This window comes from Aquarana catesbeiana, linkage group LG07 (assembly GCF_042186555.1).
Source record: "Aquarana catesbeiana isolate 2022-GZ linkage group LG07, ASM4218655v1, whole genome shotgun sequence".
NCBI lineage: Eukaryota > Metazoa > Chordata > Amphibia > Anura > Ranidae > Aquarana > Aquarana catesbeiana.
The window spans coordinates 202,420,260-202,438,434 of record NC_133330.1 but is presented as its reverse complement, the minus strand read 5'-3'; positions in this window follow the sequence as shown (position 1 = coordinate 202,438,434).

The following is an 18,175-nucleotide window of genomic DNA, read 5'->3' as shown; positions in this document are numbered from 1 at the left end:
CTAGAAGACCCTCAGAGATTCCACATCCCAAAAACACTTAATTGGCAACATCAGCATGAGGGGCTTCATATCTGCTGGTAATCCAGGACTGATTCATTTTGATTAAATTCAGACAGTCCACAGAGTCTGTGGACAGACGCATTCTATGATCAGTAACAAAACCTCCAGCAGCCCGGAATGCCTGTTCAGAAAGCATGCTGGATGCAGGGCATCCCAGCAGCTCAATATTATACTGGGCAAGTTCTGTCCAGTGGTCTATTTTCATGACCCAGTAAGCCACTGGATCGTCGACTGGAAAGTTCTTCATTTCTGTTTTCGTCCCTAGATAATCATCCTCCATGGGATGTAGACAATGCCGATGGGATGTGGAAGCTGAAAGCCCATGGCGGTGAGGACTAAAAAATTCAGAAATGCACTTAGACAGCTGCCTTCTCCACCGCTCCTCTCTTGATCAACAGAAGCCTCAAAACTACGTTTTCCACGACACTGTAACCTACCAGAGTTGGGAAAAGCATTTGATAAACTCCCCTTTAACGTGTCCTCAATAGATTTCATCTTCTGCACTCTCTGTGAAACAAGGAAGAGGAGGCGCCTCTGGGTGCAGACCAATTTATTATAATAACAGCAACAGCTGGTAGTACACTCACATTTATGTAGAAAGATTCAAGCATAAAAATGTCCCAAGGCAATCCAGGGGTCCGTGGAGTCATCTCTCTCGGCTGGTAGATGTTAGGGGCTCTGGGCAGTCTTGGGACGCTGGATGTATTTGGCCGAACAGCGGAGACAGGCACCAGAGAGAGGCTTGGATAACAGCCGATCCAGGCGAGGGATGATGACGTCACACGATGTGCGACGCGTTTCCTAAGCTGGCTTGCCGTGAGTGGTGTGACGGTGGCGCTCCTTTGCAAGCTGGACAGGCAGCTTGACAAAGGAGCACTGCCGTCACACCACTCACGGCGAGCCAGCTTAGGAAACGCATCGCACATCGTGTGACGTCATCATCCCTCGCCTGGATCGGCTGTTATCCAAGCCTCTCTCTGGTGCCTGTCTCCGCTGTTCGGCCAAATACATCCAGCGTCCCAAGACTGCCCAGAGCACCTAACATCTACCAGCCGAGAGAGATGACTCCACGGACCCCCTGGATTGCCTTGGGACATTTTTATGCTTGAAACTTTCTACATAAATGTGAGTGTACTACCAGCTGTTGCTGTTATTATAATAAATTGTTTTAAATGTCTGCACCCAGAGGCGCCTCCTCTTCCTTGTTTTACAGTGCTCTTGGGATAATGGCTTTCACTCCCATCGGAAGGCTGCCTTGAATGTGGACTTTACACATTATTCCTGCCTCCTCCACTTGCAGTGTCACATCACGGACTTACCTTCCTTATTGTTAATTGATATTCTTTTCACCATTCATCTTTGTACAGTACTGTTTAATTGGATTTTGCTGTCATTTTTTGCGCCGACCACTTGTTACATTGCACTCTCTGTGAGGATGGGATGAATTCTGAGACTTTCCCCTTATAACGGTGGTCAAGGAGGGTTGCCAACCAATAGTGATCCTTTCCCTTTACGCCATGAATTCTTGGGTCCTTTCGCAGGCTTTGAAACATGAGGGAGCCCATGCACCACAAATTTGCGGAGACATGGGATGCAGACTCCTCGGGGTCCCTGAGGATTACAGTATTTGGAACTGCCTCCCCCCAGCCACGTACTACTCCAAAGGGTTCTGGAGATGGAAAACCATCTCTTACTGTTTGATGTATGCCTTCTTCTGCTTCAATGCCTCTGAAACTGCCAGAATCCTCCTCCTCCTCGCTCTCCTCTTTTGTGTTCTGTGGCATAGGAACAATAATGTCTGCATAAACTGAGCCTTGAGAGTAAAGGAAGTCCTCCTCTTTGTTCCACTACTCTACCTTGCGTGCCCTGTCTATAATGCCACGCAGAGTCTGCTCCAGCATGAACACAACAGGGATTGTGTCACTGATGCATGCCTTGTCACGGCTCAACATCCTTGCGGCCTACTCAGATTGTAACAGTACAGTGCATGTATCCTTTATGAGTAGCCATTGGTGTGGGGAAAAAAAGCTGAGCCGGTCTGAGCCTGTCGTTGTGCCATACTCACGCAGGTACTCTTTGACAGCCCTCTGCCACATGTGCAGCCGCTACAGCATTGCCAAAGTTGAGTTCCACCAGGTGGGCATGTTACAAATCAGGTGGTTTACGGGCAGGTGGAACTCCCACTGAATTTCAGCCAACGGAGCACTGTCTGTGTATGATCGCCTAAAATGGCTACAGACTCTTCTGGCCTGCTTTAGTAGATTTTCCAACCCTGGGTACCTGTGACAGACTCACCTGGGACAGAGGCTTTTGGAGGGGACTGAATGCCAGCATCTTGCCTACCGATTATGGGCCCTGGCATTTGGGGGAACGGTGTTACTTTGGATTCGGGTCCTTGTCCACCAGGACACACAGACTCTGGAAACCCTGTGTATGCCATATTGGAAATGGTGACTGGGAGGGTATGTCTTGGATTGCTTAAAATGGGACAATAATATTTATCCACAATATCTCCCAGGATATATGTAAAGACTATTCTTGGTTTGTTTGATTCTGAACTCCACATGTTAGTTGAGAGAGCTGATCACATTGGCCTCTAGAACTGGGTAGGAGTCGGACAGTCTACTCATACTATAGTTTGTTGCATGCTAGGCTGAGGAGTGAGGAGATCACTGCTTGTATTGTTAATTGTAATTAGCTCCTGCTATTGTGTTTATACTACTGTGTGAAGCTCGGTGACCACAAGTCTGCCCAAAGGTCATGTCTCTGCGTCACCTAGTCTGGGTAAATGATTTAGTAAACTAGCTCACTTTAATTAGGTTAATTAGGTTAATTAGGTTACAGTTGTATTGTTAGAGTAATATGAGCAGGAGGGGGGAACCTCCTCTTTAACGGTATATAAAGACTTGTAATTTTGGTTCTAATAAAACAGTCCATGTTAGCAGCTAAGCAAGTGTTGTCTTGTTTTGTGCTTATGAGCGGTTGGAATATATGATATCTAGGTTCAGACTGGGAGGAAGTGGAATATTGGCGGAAGCACGCAAGAGGAGTGTAGGGACGTTCCGTTACAGTACCTATTTAGGAAATGCTGCACCACCAAATTGAGGACATGTGTCAACTTTCCCTGTCTAAGGGCGGACAGGAAGTTTGCCCCATTATCACACACCCCCATTCCTGGCTCAAGTTGGAGTGGCGTGAACCACCTCTGGGCCTGTCCCTGCAGAGCTGCAAGAATCTCTGCTCTGATGCGGTTCCTGTCCCCTAGACATGCCAGCTGAAGCACTGCATGGCACCTTTTAGCTTGACTCATTGAATAGCCCTTTGAATGCTTAGGGGGTACTTGAGGTTCATAGGACAATTTAGCAGAGGAGGGCATGGAGGAGGAGGGGGTAGAGCCAGGGGTGTAACTATAGGGGGCTTGTGCGGCCCCCCTCTACATATGGCTGGCGGCAGCAAAGGTAGCTAGGAGTACCAGTGCACTGTGCACACGGGTGGCTGGAGGTGACTAGCAGAGCTCCATGCTCAACTACTGCACTCTTTAGTTGTGCATTCCCCACATGACTTGTCTCCTCTGTGGCTCCTCAGGGTCCCACTCTCCTGCTCTATGCAGCTCCGCTCAGTCCGGTGTCTGTCCTCCCCAACCAGAGTCCCGCCCCCTGAGTCCGGCTCACACTACACTGCATGCTTCTCCCGGGCTTCCAGACCTTATGATAAATCTTCCTAGTGATAGCTTTTCTAGCATTCTAGCAGTAGACACCACTGGAGCCAAAATGCCACGGTCCTTTAACACCCTGGCTTCAATAGCCATGCCCTCAAATTTAGAGACTGTAAATTGGGGTGGAATATAGGACCTTGAGACAGTAGATCGGGGCGACGTGGAAACATTGATGGCCCGTCTATTGTCAGTCTCACAATCTCTGGGAACCAGGGCCTTCTGGGCCAGGCTGGTGCCACCAGAATGACTGGAATCCCCTCTCTCCGAATCCAACAAATGTGGAATCAGAGGGAACGCATAAACCAGGGAGTACTGGCTCCATGGAACTATCAGAGCATCTGCTCCAATTGCCAGAGGATCTCTTGTACGAGACACAAACTGCTGTAGCTTGTTGTTGAACCTGGATGCCAGTAGGTCGACCTCTGGCCATCCCCAACGTTGGCAAATTTCCTGGAACGCCATTGGGTGTAGGGACCATTCCCCTGGGCAGATCTGCTGGCAGCTGAGACAATCTGCCTTCCAGTTCTCTACTCCTGGGATATGTACTGCCGATATTATTGCCACTTGTCCCTCTGCCCAGGCTAGTATGTAGTTCACCTCCTTCAGAGCAGAACGACTCCTGGTACCGGCTTGGTGGTTTATATAGGCCACTGTCATGGCATTGTCAGACTGAACCGTTATGGGGCAGTCCTGAAGCTCCACCGTCCAGGATCGTAGGGCCAGACGTACTGCCCATAATTCTAGGAGATTGATGGGCAGGGTCTGCTCTGTCCCTGACAATTCCACTTGGGTTGTGGGCCCGTCTAAGGTTGCTCCCAAGCCTGAGAGACTGGCATCTGTAGTCAGTACTCTCCAAGTTACCAGGAGAAAGGATTTTCCCTTTCACAGGTTCTGATCCTGCAACCACCAGTTTAGGCTTAAGCATGCCTGAGGAGATAACCACATTGGATAATCCAGGGCTTTTCTTCCTCTGTTCCAAGCCAACAAGATGTCTTGTTGTAAAGGCCTGGAATGGAACTGGGCATAGGGCACTGCCTCAAAGGAGTATACCATCCTCCCTAGAAGACTCATACAGAGCCGAATGGAGGGTTGTCTGGTGCCCCTTCTCTGAGGTACCTGATCCTTTAGGGCACAGATCCTTATGGGTGGCAAGAATAGTCTTGCTTGGATCATGTTTAGAATCAGACCTAAATATTTTAGACTTTGAGCTTGTCTCAAGGCTGACTTTTCGGTATTTATGATCCAGCCTAAGCTTTTCAAATACCTCACTGTGTATATTATGCTCTGTTCTAGAGCCTGTACTGAGTGATCTCTGAGCAGGAGGTCATCCAGATACCCGAGCACCAGGATCCCTTGGACCCTTAAAAGACCCAGTACTGGTGCTAGGAGCTTTGTGAACACCCAGCGAGTTGTAGCAAGCCAGGAGGGTAGAGCCACAAACTGAAAATAATGTTCCTCTACTGCAAAATGTAGGAACCTTTGATAAGACTGAAAGATAGGTACGTGTAAGTAGGTGTCCTTTATATCGATGGAGGATAAAAAGTCTCCCCTCTGGAGTGAGGTTACAACTGAGCGGACAGACTCCATTCGAAAGGATTGTATCAATAGATACTTGTTCAGGGACCTTTGGTCCAAAATGGGCCTTGTGTCCCTGTTTGGTTTCTGAACCGTAAACAGGTTTGAATAAAACACTGCGCCCCTTTCGGATACCGGAACCTCTACATTCACTCCTTGATGCACTAGATGATGTAGTGCCTAAAGCAATACGTTTCTTTTTGGAGGATCAGAGGGAATGCTGTATCTTAGAAACCTCTGAGGGGGCACCCCCCATAACACCAGCTTGTAACCGCGAGATATAACTGAGGTGACCCACTCGTCCTAAATTGTTGTTTTCCAAATGTCCACAAAGTGCAGCAGCCTTCCCCCCACCCGATGGAGTGGGGACGTCCCCTCAAAAGGAGGTCTTGGTGCTGCTTTTAGAAGAATTTTGGACCCAGTGCTTTTTCTGGCCCCGGCCTTGCGGCATGCCCCTGGCCCTAGCACCCTGTTGGCGGCAGAACCGCCCTGACACTGAGACATTTGAGGAAGCAGTCCCTGGATTTTTAAACTAGGGATGTTTGGTGCTTCTTCACAGGAAGTAGAGAACTCTTTCCTCTGGAAATCTTTTGGATATATTTGTCCAAGTGATCACCAAATAAACATTCCCCATGAAACGGGAAACCTGCCAATAACTTTTTAGGAAGCTCAGCTGACCAGTTCTTAAGACATAAAAGTCTGCGCATATGTACAGACAAGAGAGCCAGACAAGAAACCTGCTGTATTGAATCCTTTAAAGCATCAACAACAAAACACAGTGTTCGAGGAATATCTGTCTTCCTTTTAAGCAGATCATCCTCCTGGTTAGGCCTATCCGGCTGCTTGACTTGATCCTTTACGGACTGGCAAATACCAATTGCTTCAACAGCTGGCTGAATGGCTGAACTGGCCAAAGAAAAGAAAGCCTTTAATAATAGCTCCAATTTCTTGTCAACAGAGTCTTTCAAGCCCTATGCGTTAGCTACAGGACAAGTTAAGTTCTTGTTTAAGAAAGAGACTGCTGCATCTACAGCTGGCATGCTCCATTTTTTAACAAACTTTTCATCCATTGGGTATAAAAGGGAAAACATTTTAGGAAGCAAAAAAGTCCTGTCAGGATGTTCCCAATCAGTATACACTGCCTGTTCCAACAGGGGGTGTAGCGGGGAAGTCTGTGCAACCTGAAAAGGTCTCAGAGATCCTAAAGAGGACCAGGGGGGCTCAGTCACCTCAAGAGGCAACTTAAAGGCAGAACAAACCATTTAGGTCAGAGTCAAGATCAAAAACCTCTGTGACTGAGAGGCAGACATTGAGTGGATATCTTCTTGTCCAGATTGCTCGGAAGCAGACTCATCTGCCAGGCACTCCACCGAATCCTGAACTTTAAGCTCTTCCCCATCCTCCATGGAGGCAATCATGCCGGCAATCCTATGTTCTAGCCCGGCTAGGGCTGAGGACAGTTCATCCTTAGTGATAAAGGGTGAAGCAGCAGCATTGACTGTAGGCACAATACCAGATAGGTGCAGCGGGTCAGATTGCCAGGGAGCCTGTAGTCTTTCAGGGGCTACAACACTAGGGATACGACTAGGTTCATCAGGAGCTACTGATGACGTAGGTGTGCCCTTCCCTCTGGTGTTATTTCCACTCCTCTTTTTGGAAGACATTTAATGCCGCAAACAAAGAGTACTTGGGTGTAGTTAAAACACCCCAAAAGGGAGACCCTTTAATATGCAACAATCCTGCTAAGCACCTTTACCCTGCCAAGCAACACCTGTTGACTCACGTAACCCGGTTAAGGAGAAATTAACCACAGCAAGTGTCTGTTCAGAGCCTGTTCTGCGTCCCACGGCTGCCTTCTGGAATCACCACATGCTTGGCATACAAAGCTTAAATAAGCTGGGTGTGCGCCGGAACGTTCTATGCGTGCATGCCACACACGCATGTGCGTGGTCCCGGCCAGTGGGAATGACTGTGTTCGCGTACAATGCAAATCTTTGTGCATCTAATTAAAGGCTACGGCGCAAATGCAGTGAATCCGCGTGCGCCGGGGCCGCCAAAAAAACAAACTGCTGAACCCAGCGACACTCTTGCGAACGCATATGCACCATGGCGAACCAAGGCGAAATGGCGCACCGTAGTGCACCATCATACAGGTGAAAAACAGACAGACACAAACAAGGTACACTTTGCAAACACCCACAGCTAGCCTAGAACTGCCCTGTATGGTCACCGCACACAGGGGCCCAGTTTTTAGCTAGCTTGACTGATTGTTACAATCACTGGGACACCCCACAATAATAAAATAAAGGGGTTTCCCTTACCCGTCCAGGCGCAGGGCCATTTAGAAACTAAGGGCCCAATATTCACCCTTCATGGCGGGTTCCTGTCACTTGGACCTTCAAAGACTGGGTATACTTTCATGTTTAGGGTCCACTCCCTTGGCCCTGTACAACACCCTGCAGGAAATGCCTTAGCGCTGTAGTGTCCAGGATTTCCACTCCACAGGGTCTAGCGCCCAGAGGCCAAATTACAGGAAAACCTTGCAGGATCTTGAGTCTTCTTTACGAGGCTCGGGTACCATTTATCTAAGTATAAAAGCCTGTGTCAAATGGATCCGATTGGTCAATCCCTTGATTCATTTTTGGAACCGTTTGTGGGACTAGAGACCTGGAGCTCAGAGAGCTCAAACAAACCGTGCCATCCACCTTGCAGACACTGGTAAAAAACTAAAGTACTTCCTGTATGGGAAGGGTTATATAGGAGATCACTTCCTGTCTGAAGACCTTTGGTCTACCAGTGTCCATTCACCTAATGATGAAGTATAACCCAGCAGGTAATGAATATTAGCCTGACTCCATGTCCCATGATGTATGAAAAAGAAATTTCCTTTTTTGGGCTTTTTTAAATGCAATTATGCTACAGCAGCTTCTATGCACAGTACAGATTTGTCACTTTACAGGTGAACTAAGGGGACCCCCCAGGCACTATATTGAAGGGAATTTTTCATTTTCATACTTTGACTTTAAGCATCAATAAATCATTGGTCATTTAAAAATGATGCTTTTTAGAAACTTTTTTCTCATTGATACATGTCCCCCAGGGTAGTACCCGGACTCTCATAACCATTGTATGCCCAATTACTTGCACATAAGCCTTCAAAATCGGTACTTTTGATTTTTCACGTTTGGGTCCCATAGACTTCAATGGGGTTCGCTATTCAGTTCCGAACTTTCGCGATGTTTAAAAAGTCTGGTGCAAAGCCGAACAGGGGGTCATTTGGCCCATCCCTATCAGGGACCTGGTAACTGGTGTGGTGGTGATTAGGGACAATATGACTGGTACGACAGTGATCAGGGACACTGCAACTGGTTTGGTGTTGATTAGGGACAGTGTGAGTGGGTGGCAGTGATTAGGTGGGTGGTAGTGATTAAATTTTTTTTTTTTTTTTTTACATACTGTCATCAGAGCAGTGCAGTGTCACCACAGTGACACTGTACTACTCTGGGAAAGTAATCAGGATTTCTTTTTACACCATGATTACTTGTAAAGTAATGATCACTGTAAAAGCAAAAGGCAATTGGTTTAACTGTCATAAATGCTCCTATTTCATGACTTATTGTTTGCTATTGTGATTGCTGTAATTAACTACAGCTATCACATGGTACAGGGCCGCTGTGATTAGCCCTGTATCATGTGATCACTGTGGCCAATCACAGTAATCACAACAGTAAGCAATGCTTTCATGAGTGGAAGCCATTCATGACAGTTGCTTACTTGTTATCATGTGATTGTTGTGATTGGTCTCAGTGGACCACATAGTTACATAGTTACATAGTTAGTCAGGATGAAAAAAGCCACAAGTCCATCCAGTTCAACCTTAACCACTTGCCACCCGCCATATAGCAAAATGACGGTGGCAAAGTGGTTTTAATATCCTGACCAGACGTCATATGACGTGATCAGGATACTAAGCCACTGCGCGCCCCCGGGGGCGCGCATCGCGGCGATCGTTGTTGCGGTGTGTCAGTCTGACGCACCGCAACTCCGATCTAGGTAAAGAGTCTCTGACGGAGACTCTTTACCACGTGATCAGCAGTGTCCAATCAAGGCTGATCACAATGTAAATAGGAAGAGACGGTGATCGGCTGATCTCCTGACAGGGGGGATCTGTGCTGATTGTTTATCAGCACAGCCCCCCTCGGATCCAGCCCAGGACCACCAGGGAAGCCGCCCAGGTCCACCAAGATGGCCACCACACTGGACCACCAGGTATGCCCCCTAGGCCCCCAGGGAAATACCAATCTGTGCCCAGGCAGCTGCCAATCTGTGCCCAGGCAGCTGCCAATCAGTGCCCACTCCAATGCCTACCACTGCCAATGCCACCAGGTATGCCTATCAGTGCCTCATATCAGTGCCGTGTATCAGTGCCCATCAGTGCCACATATCAGTGCCACCTATCAGTGCCCATCAGTGCCCAACAGTGCCGCCTATCAGTGCCCACCAGTGCCACTTATCAGTGCCACTCTATCAGTGCCCATCAGTGCCGCCTTTCAGTGCCCATCAGTGTCACCTATCAGTGCCCATCAGTGCCACCCAGTGCCACCCATGAGTGCCCATCAGTGCCGCCTATCAATGCCCATCAGTGCTGCATATCAGTGCCACCCATCAGTGCCGCCTACCAGTGCCCATCAGTGCCGCATATCAGTGCCCATCGTCAGTGCCCACTCATTGGTGCCACCTCATCGGTCCTGCCATATCAGTGCCTGTCAGTGCTGCCTTATCAGTGCCCATCAGTGAAAGAGAAAACTTACTTATTTACAATTTTTTTTAACAGAAACAAAAGCAAAACTTTTATTTTTTCATAATTTTCGGTCTTTTTTTATTTGTTTAGCAAAAAATAAAAACCGCAGAGGTGATCAAATACCACCAAAAGAAAGCTCTATTTGTGGGAACAAAATGGTAAAAGTTTAGTTTGGGTACAGTGTAGCATGACCGTGCAATTGTCATTCAAACTGCGACAGCGCTGAAAGCTGAAAATTGGTCTGGGCAGGAAGGTGTATAAGTGCCCTGTATTGAAGTGGCTAAAAACAATAAATAAATAAAATAAAAATATTATACAATCCAATATACCCAATTTTATATGCACAGTTGATCCAGAGGAAGGCAAAAAACCCCAGCAGAGCATGTTCCAATTTGCTACAGCAGGGGAAAAAATTCCTTCCTGATCCCCCAAGAATCAATCGTATTTTCCCTGGATCAACTTTACCTATAAATATTAGTACCCAGTTATATTATGCACATTTAGAAAAGTATCCAGGCCTTTCTTAAAGCAATCTACTGAGTTGGCCAGAACCACCTCTGGCGGGAGTCTATTCCACATTTTCATAGCTCTTATTGTGAAGATACCTTTCCATATTTGGAGATGAAATCTCTTTTCCTCTAGACATAAAGAGTGCCCCCGTGTCCTCTGGATTGACCGTAAAGAGAATAAATCAACACCAAGTTCACTATATGGACCCCTTATATATTTGAACATATTGATCGTATCCCCCCTTATTCTCCTCCTCTCAAGAGTGAATAAATTCAGTTCCTCTAATCTTTCCTCATAGCTGAGCTCCTCCATGCCTCTTATCAGTTTGGTTGCCCTTCTCTGCACTTTCTTCAGTTCCCCGATATCCTTTTGAGAACTGGTGCCCAAAACTGAACTGCATATTCCAGATGAGGTCTTACTAATGATTTGAACAGGGGCAAAATTATATCTCTCCTTCTGGAGTCCATACCTCTCTTAATACAAGAAAGGACTTTGCTCGCTTTGGAAACCGCAGCTTGGCATTGCATGCTATTATTGAGCTTATGATCTACCAAAACCCCCAGATCCTTCTCCACCATGGATTTCCCCAGTTGTACTCCTCCTAGCATGTATGATGCATGCATATTCTTAGCCCCCAAGTGCATAACTTTACATTTCTCAACATTAAACCTCATCTGCCACATAGTCGCCCAATTAGACAGTGCATTGAGGTTGGCTTGTAAATTGGAGACATCCTGTAAGGACGTCATTCCACTGCATAGCTTGGTGTCATCTGCAAAACCTTGTGCCACCTTGTACTAATGCTGGCTTCAAAGGGAGATTGGCTGCAACGTCTTTTCAAATTGAGTTATGTTTCCTCTTCCTACATACATGTTCTACTGTTATTTCTTCCACTTTGGTGAGTGTCTGATGCTTGCCTTAGACCAGAAAGCTGCTTCCCTCTCATGGACTGGTTATGTGACACCCAATAAGCATGATTTACTGAAACATAACACTTCTGGTGAGTCTCTAGGACTGTCATTATTAGTTTTACTGGACAAAAGGAACTGAGAGGTGTGCATCCAGTAGGTGAAGAGTGAATACAGTGCTTAACCTCAACCCTAAAATTTTACCCATTTCTCTTCCTCCTAAAACCTCACTTAAAATATATTCTAAAGTTTGTCCTAACTTTGATTCAGAAAATGTAATTCCTAACTGAATATGCATGTAGGTTACTAAAGCAGTGGTGGTAAAGGAAGTGCTGCACTGACCCTCAAAAAAGGTGAAAAAAAAATTAAGTGAAAGAATATAAATGCAGGTTAAGTGAACAGCTGCTGACACACAAACAAACCAAGTCAAACCAATATATAAATAATAAAGTGCAGCGCTAGAGTCCCCAGTATGAACTAGGAACATAAATAAGACATGTGTATGTCTGTGAAAGTTGGGAAAAATTCTGAAAAAATATAATTATTTTAAATTGACACAGTAGAAATAAACCAGTGAGGTATGAACAAAAATGTCTATAGTGAAATGTGGTGTAATCGGGGACCAGAGTCCATAAACGTAGGATCAGTGGAAGTCTTCTCAAAGGGGAAGGAGCTGGAACACTGGACGGTGAATTGATACTCAGATGCAAGGCCACCACAAGTAACACGCCACAAACATCATCAAGAATGAAAGAGATTGGGTACTCTTACCGGATCCGTATGACATATCTGCCCTATAGCAGTATGTCTGTTTAGGCATGAGGAGGTAACTTCCCGTGATATCCACCCGGATGGTATCCCGTAGGTCACGATCACCGATGAGGGGTAGTTGTCCTGGGTGGAAGTTGAACCGCTAACACGCACACTCTCCAGTTCCGGAACGGAAAGATCAGGAGGAGCTAGTTGAAGATGGAACCATGGAGGAAGAGAAGAAAAGGACTCCACATGGTGTAGGTCAAAAACGAGGGGTTTTAATGAATAAAAACCTTTACAAGATAAAAAGTGATCACAAACGAATAAAAAATGGCAATGTGGGAAGCTGAAACGCCACCCCTACGCGTTTCGACTGCAAAGTCTTCAACAGGGGCATAAAACAGCCTCCCCACATTGCCCATATTTATAGACTGTACAAAACATTTCAAATTGACTAGGCCCACCCCCATCATGGCGGAACCGGAAGTAGAAAGTCATAAGAACATAAACATTTAAAAACAGTCATATACAATATCAATTTCATATGTACTAACAAGGTACATGTGGCCAAAGATTGTGGCAGGGGATCACAAGTCTGGCCAGAGTACAGTTTATAGTAAAAGTCACGGACATTGTATAGTCCGCACGGCTTGCGTTCCAAGCCTCACAGACACAGTAACTGAGGAGACATTGTATAGTCCGCAAGGCTTGCGTTCCAAGCCTCACAGACAATGTAACTGGGGAGGAGACAACAACCGGCAGCCAATCTGCCGCTGGTGTCTCATCCACCCCTCCACGTAGAGCGTGCGCTCCAAGCCTCCTGTGTAAAGAGGATGAGCGGCCGGCTCTGAGGCTTACGTCATCCCCGCTGTGGGGAGTAGACGTGCATCAGCACCAATCGTTAGCTGGAGTTATAACCACTCCCCCACAAGGAGTTTGCGTTCCACATTAGGCATGTGTGGAGAAGGCACCAGGGCAACGACGAATGCCACAACACGCCCGGTGCGCACTGATTGGTCGCACGCTCAAAGGTGGCCCAATCACACCACCCTTATATCAAATCACAATATAGACCCGACTGGACACGACAGCAATCTCGTGTACATAGACTGTCACTCATAAGCCGTCCTGATACACAAACGGGCACACCACACTAAATTCAAAACAATACATGATGTCACACAGGGTAACCCAGGTCACCTAACCCCTGCATCCATGACAGAGTAATACGCGCTCAAGCCCCTTCAATAAGTGCAGAGCAGCGCCACAGTGTCAACCTGACAGGGGAGGGGACACAGAAAACCCAAAAACCAAGGAGAAAAGAAATGTAATACCCATAAGGTAAAAATTAGATATATTAAAATAAACTGGGTAGTCTTGAGTATATTAAAATAAACACTAAATGACTAATACGTACGCCCCCATGGGCAGTTAACCCCCCACTCCACAGATGCCACAAGTCAGGTCACCCTCTGGTCAAACGAATGTAAAAAAGGGCCTAAATTGTGAACAAACCCCCCAACGAATGTAACAATATAGGTGTCATCCAACTGAGTCAGAAATAAATACACTGGCCTGGATATGTATAGTGGATGGCACAACAGGCTCACTGTCCAGCAAACTGGGTGTCCTGGCAATTATTCAACTCTGTTACTCTAGATCAAGCCTCTAATCTATCTCCACCTGGTTGGAGCCGAAGATAAGAAGGTACTTGTTCATAGGACATTGGCGTGGAACTGGGTGGCCATAAAATAAGACTCACATGCACTGCCAAAACACTTGGGGGGGGGGGGTAATCAAAAATCATAACCCCCAAAACATAAACTGAATAATAAATTAAATATTAGAGAACCCCATAACCATCACGTTGGTATAAAACAGATCAATGTATGGAAAGGCAAAGAACCGGTAGGTGTGTCACGGCTTGAGAGCAGGGGTGCACATCACGCACGGTTGATGAAACTATTAATGTCCCACTCAACATTCATGCCGTGCGGCGAAAAGCACCTCAGCTCATAAATCCAATACGTTTCAAGCTGCGACACACCCCTAAGACAAGACTCGCCCCTCCAATGAGGGACGAATTTGTCAATAATCAAAAAAGAAGTACCCGTAGGGTCCCTGTTATGGCACTCAAGGTAGTGACGGGAACACTGTACTTAATACAGCCCTTTTTAATTTTCGCAATGTGTTCGTTGACCCTGATGGAAAAGGCCCTGGTTGTGCGTCCGACATATTGCCTCTTGCATGGGCATGTGATAAGATACACAATATGTCGGGTAGCACACGTAGTGAAGTGTTTCATATTGTAGTCATTAGATGTCACTGTGGAGTGAAAGGTCACTGTTTTACGTCTCCCACTTATATTATGCAGACACACATTATACTTTCTGCAAGGGAAATATCCCTTGCAGTCCTGAAAAAAGGAAACGGGCCGGGGGGATCGATGGTGTTGGGGGCGATTTCGCCTTGGACAGAGCGTGCGCCCCGGAAAATGACACCAGCCCGGTCAGGTAAAACAGGACCCAACACGCGATCATTTTTCAAAACCTTCCAGTGCCTGTCTATAATTTTCTTAATTTCTTTATGTTGAGTAGAAAATGAAGTGAAAAAAGACCATTTAGAGAGGTTCTCCCCTTGTGCTTTGGGGCGATCTACCAAGAGTGAATTCCTCTCAACTCTCCTAACCTCCCCAATGGTGGCATCAAGGTCGGAGGGTCTATACCCTTTTTCCACAAATCTTTCTCTAAGGGTCTGGGATTGGGACTGGAAATCTTCAATATTACTGCAGTTACATCGTAACCGGAGAAACTGTCCCTTAGGGACCGATCTGAGCCACTGCTGATGGTGACAGCTGTCTACTGGGATATACCCGTTGCAGTCCGTGGGCTTGAAGAACATTTTGAGAACCAGTTGTCGGTTAACCACAGACACCTCTAAGTCCAAGAAGTGGATGGTCTCAGAGCTGGCCTCAAAGCAAAGGGAGATATTTCTATTGCTGGTGTTCAAATATTCCATATACTTCTCCAATGATCTGAGGTCACCCTTCCAGAGGAGGAGGATGTCATCTATATATCTAGCCCACAGAACCAACTGAGGTGGTCTGTGGGAATAGACGACATCCTCCTCCCATAGAGCCATGAAAAGGTTGGCCAAACTGGGGGCGTACTTAGCCCCCATGGCCACACCCTTAATCTGGGAATAGTATGTTCCTTGGAACCAGAAGTAATTATGTTCTGTAGCAAACTTGAGTAGTTCCATAACATAATTACGGTGAATGAGGGGAAGGCCGGAATCCCTAGAGAGGAATAGGTTGACAGCCGCCAGACCCTGATCCAATGGGATGGATGTATACAGTGCAGATACATCAGCAGTTGCGAGAAGAAGGCCATCCTGGTATTCCACTCATTCCAATAGGTTAATCGCAGCCCTTGTGTCTTTTAAATAGGAGGGCATCCATTTGACCAGGGGCTGGAGGTAGAAATCTATATACCTTCCGATTCGTGAGGTAACCGAATCTATCCCACTCACAATGGGGTGGCCAGGGGGATTGGTAGGATTTTTGTGGACTTTCGGAAGGTAATAGATGACCGGTATTCGAGGGGCTACAGGTACAAGAAATTCTCTCTCTTTCTGGTTAAGAATATTGAGAGAGAAACCCTCATCTATGAGGGCCGAAAGAGCTCGTTTATATTCTCTCGTAGGATCCTTAGGAAGGATACTATATGTGGTTCGATCATCTAATAGACGTTTCATTTCTGCGATATAGTCATCCTTGTCCAAGACAACTATCCCACCGCCTTTGTCGGCCGGGCGGATGACTAGATTGTTTCTATCACAGAGAGAGTCAATGCCCGCCGTAATGGCCGGGTCCTGGTACATACGTTTGACAGGAATTTTCTCAAGGTCGTGTAGAACTAAGTCTTTGAAAACATTAATAGAGTGGGATGTATTATTTGGGGGATTAAAGAGTGATGGATTCGAGAGACCAGAATGTATAATATCATTCTGTCTCATATCTCTGGGGTTAGATACAGGTTTGGATAAAAAAAGCCTTTGTATATTGAGCTTGCGGATATATTTGTGTACATCCACAAAAGTAGAAAATTTATTTAGCTTCTTGGGGGGGACAAATTTAAGTCTCTTATCGAGAACATATTTTTCATGGTTAGTGAGGCTGGCCTTACTCAAATTGTAAATGCCGGCACCTAATGTGACCTTTTTCTTTTTCCTCCATTGTAATCGCCACCCTCCTCTACATCCACTCTAGTTTTTGGACTTCGAGGGAGGTTGTAAAAGGGTTTGTGAAAACCCGGAGTTTGGGAAGGGCCAGAGTGATTGTAATGGTATGGTACTCTACTATATTCCTCATTCCCACTGTCATCTTGATATGAATAGTCATAATGTGTATCCCGGGAATGGCCGTCCGGGAGTGCAGCATAATGGTTATTCACATGGATGGGGATACCATAACCATAACCCTCATTTGGATGGTCCGTTCTGATATCATATCTTGGACCATAAGACCCTTGGTGGGACCCTCTACCTCTGTCCCCCACGTTACCTCTACCTCTACTGTTGGGTTGCTTGCCTCTCCGACCTGAGGGGTGTCTCCCATGGTAGGAAACCGTATGACCCCCAGGGGCGGAGGGGTGTCTCCCACGACCCAAATCTCTGGGAGGATGATATATCTGAGGCATAGGCCTAGGAGCAGAAGAACTGGTCCCAGGTTCAGTTGATCTACCCATTCTAGGGGGGGTAAAGGGGGATCATACGTCAATCTCCTATCCGGATAACGGATAGTTTGTTCCGTATTCTCTATAGGTAAGCCCATAGACCCTGGGTCAGCTCCCTGGACTATCTTTTTCTGCCAACCGAATACCAAACCATTTTTGTAGTCGGTGACGTCACGGTTGTACTTTTTTTGTTTTTTATTACGTTGATCCTTCTCCTTTTTTTCTAAAAGGGTCCTAAGGTTAGTGGAATGGGAGGTGTATTCAGGCAATCCATTGGATGGAAGGAGCTTATCCTTGAGGTCCCTGATTTTTAAATCTAGTGCAGTAAGTCTACTGCGCTTTCTCTCCACTAGGAAGCCAATCAACTTAATGCCTGCTTCGTTGAAGTAACGAAACCAGGGTTCCAAGTCTGAATCACCCTGTTGGGGAAAAATATCCCAACGTAAACTTCTCTGGACCATTTTTTCTTTGATGTACTGCTCTAAAAAAGCAATGTCCCACTGTAGATGTAGTTCAGTGGTCATTAAATTTTTGAACCTTAGGAATAATCCACTCATTTCAGTGTCAGTATTATTTAAAACAAAAACACCATCCGTATTGATGGACCTAGTGGTCCTATATTCAAACACATCCATAATGGGATGGGGTGATATATAAGGGTAGCTGCAGCAAATAAGTGGTCAGAAGTTTAAGCAGTGGTAAAGGAAGTGCTGCGCTGACCCTCAAAACAGGTGAAAAAAAAAATTAAGTGAAAGAATATAAATGCAGGTTAAGTGAACAGCCGCTGACACATAAATAAACCAAGTCAAACCAATATATAAATAATAAAGTGCAGCGCTAGAGTCCCCAGTATGAACTAGGAACATAAATAAGACATGTGTATATCTGTGAAAGGTTGGGAAAAATTCTGAAAAAATATAATTATTTTAAATTGACACAGTAGAAATAAACCAGTGAGGTATGAACAAAAATGTCTATAGTGAAATGTGGTGTAATCTGGGACCAGAGTCCATAAATGTAGGATCAGTGGAAGTCTTCTCAAAGGGGAAGGAGCTGGAACACTGGACGGTGAATTGATACTCAGATGCAAGGCCACCACAGGTAACACGCCACAAAT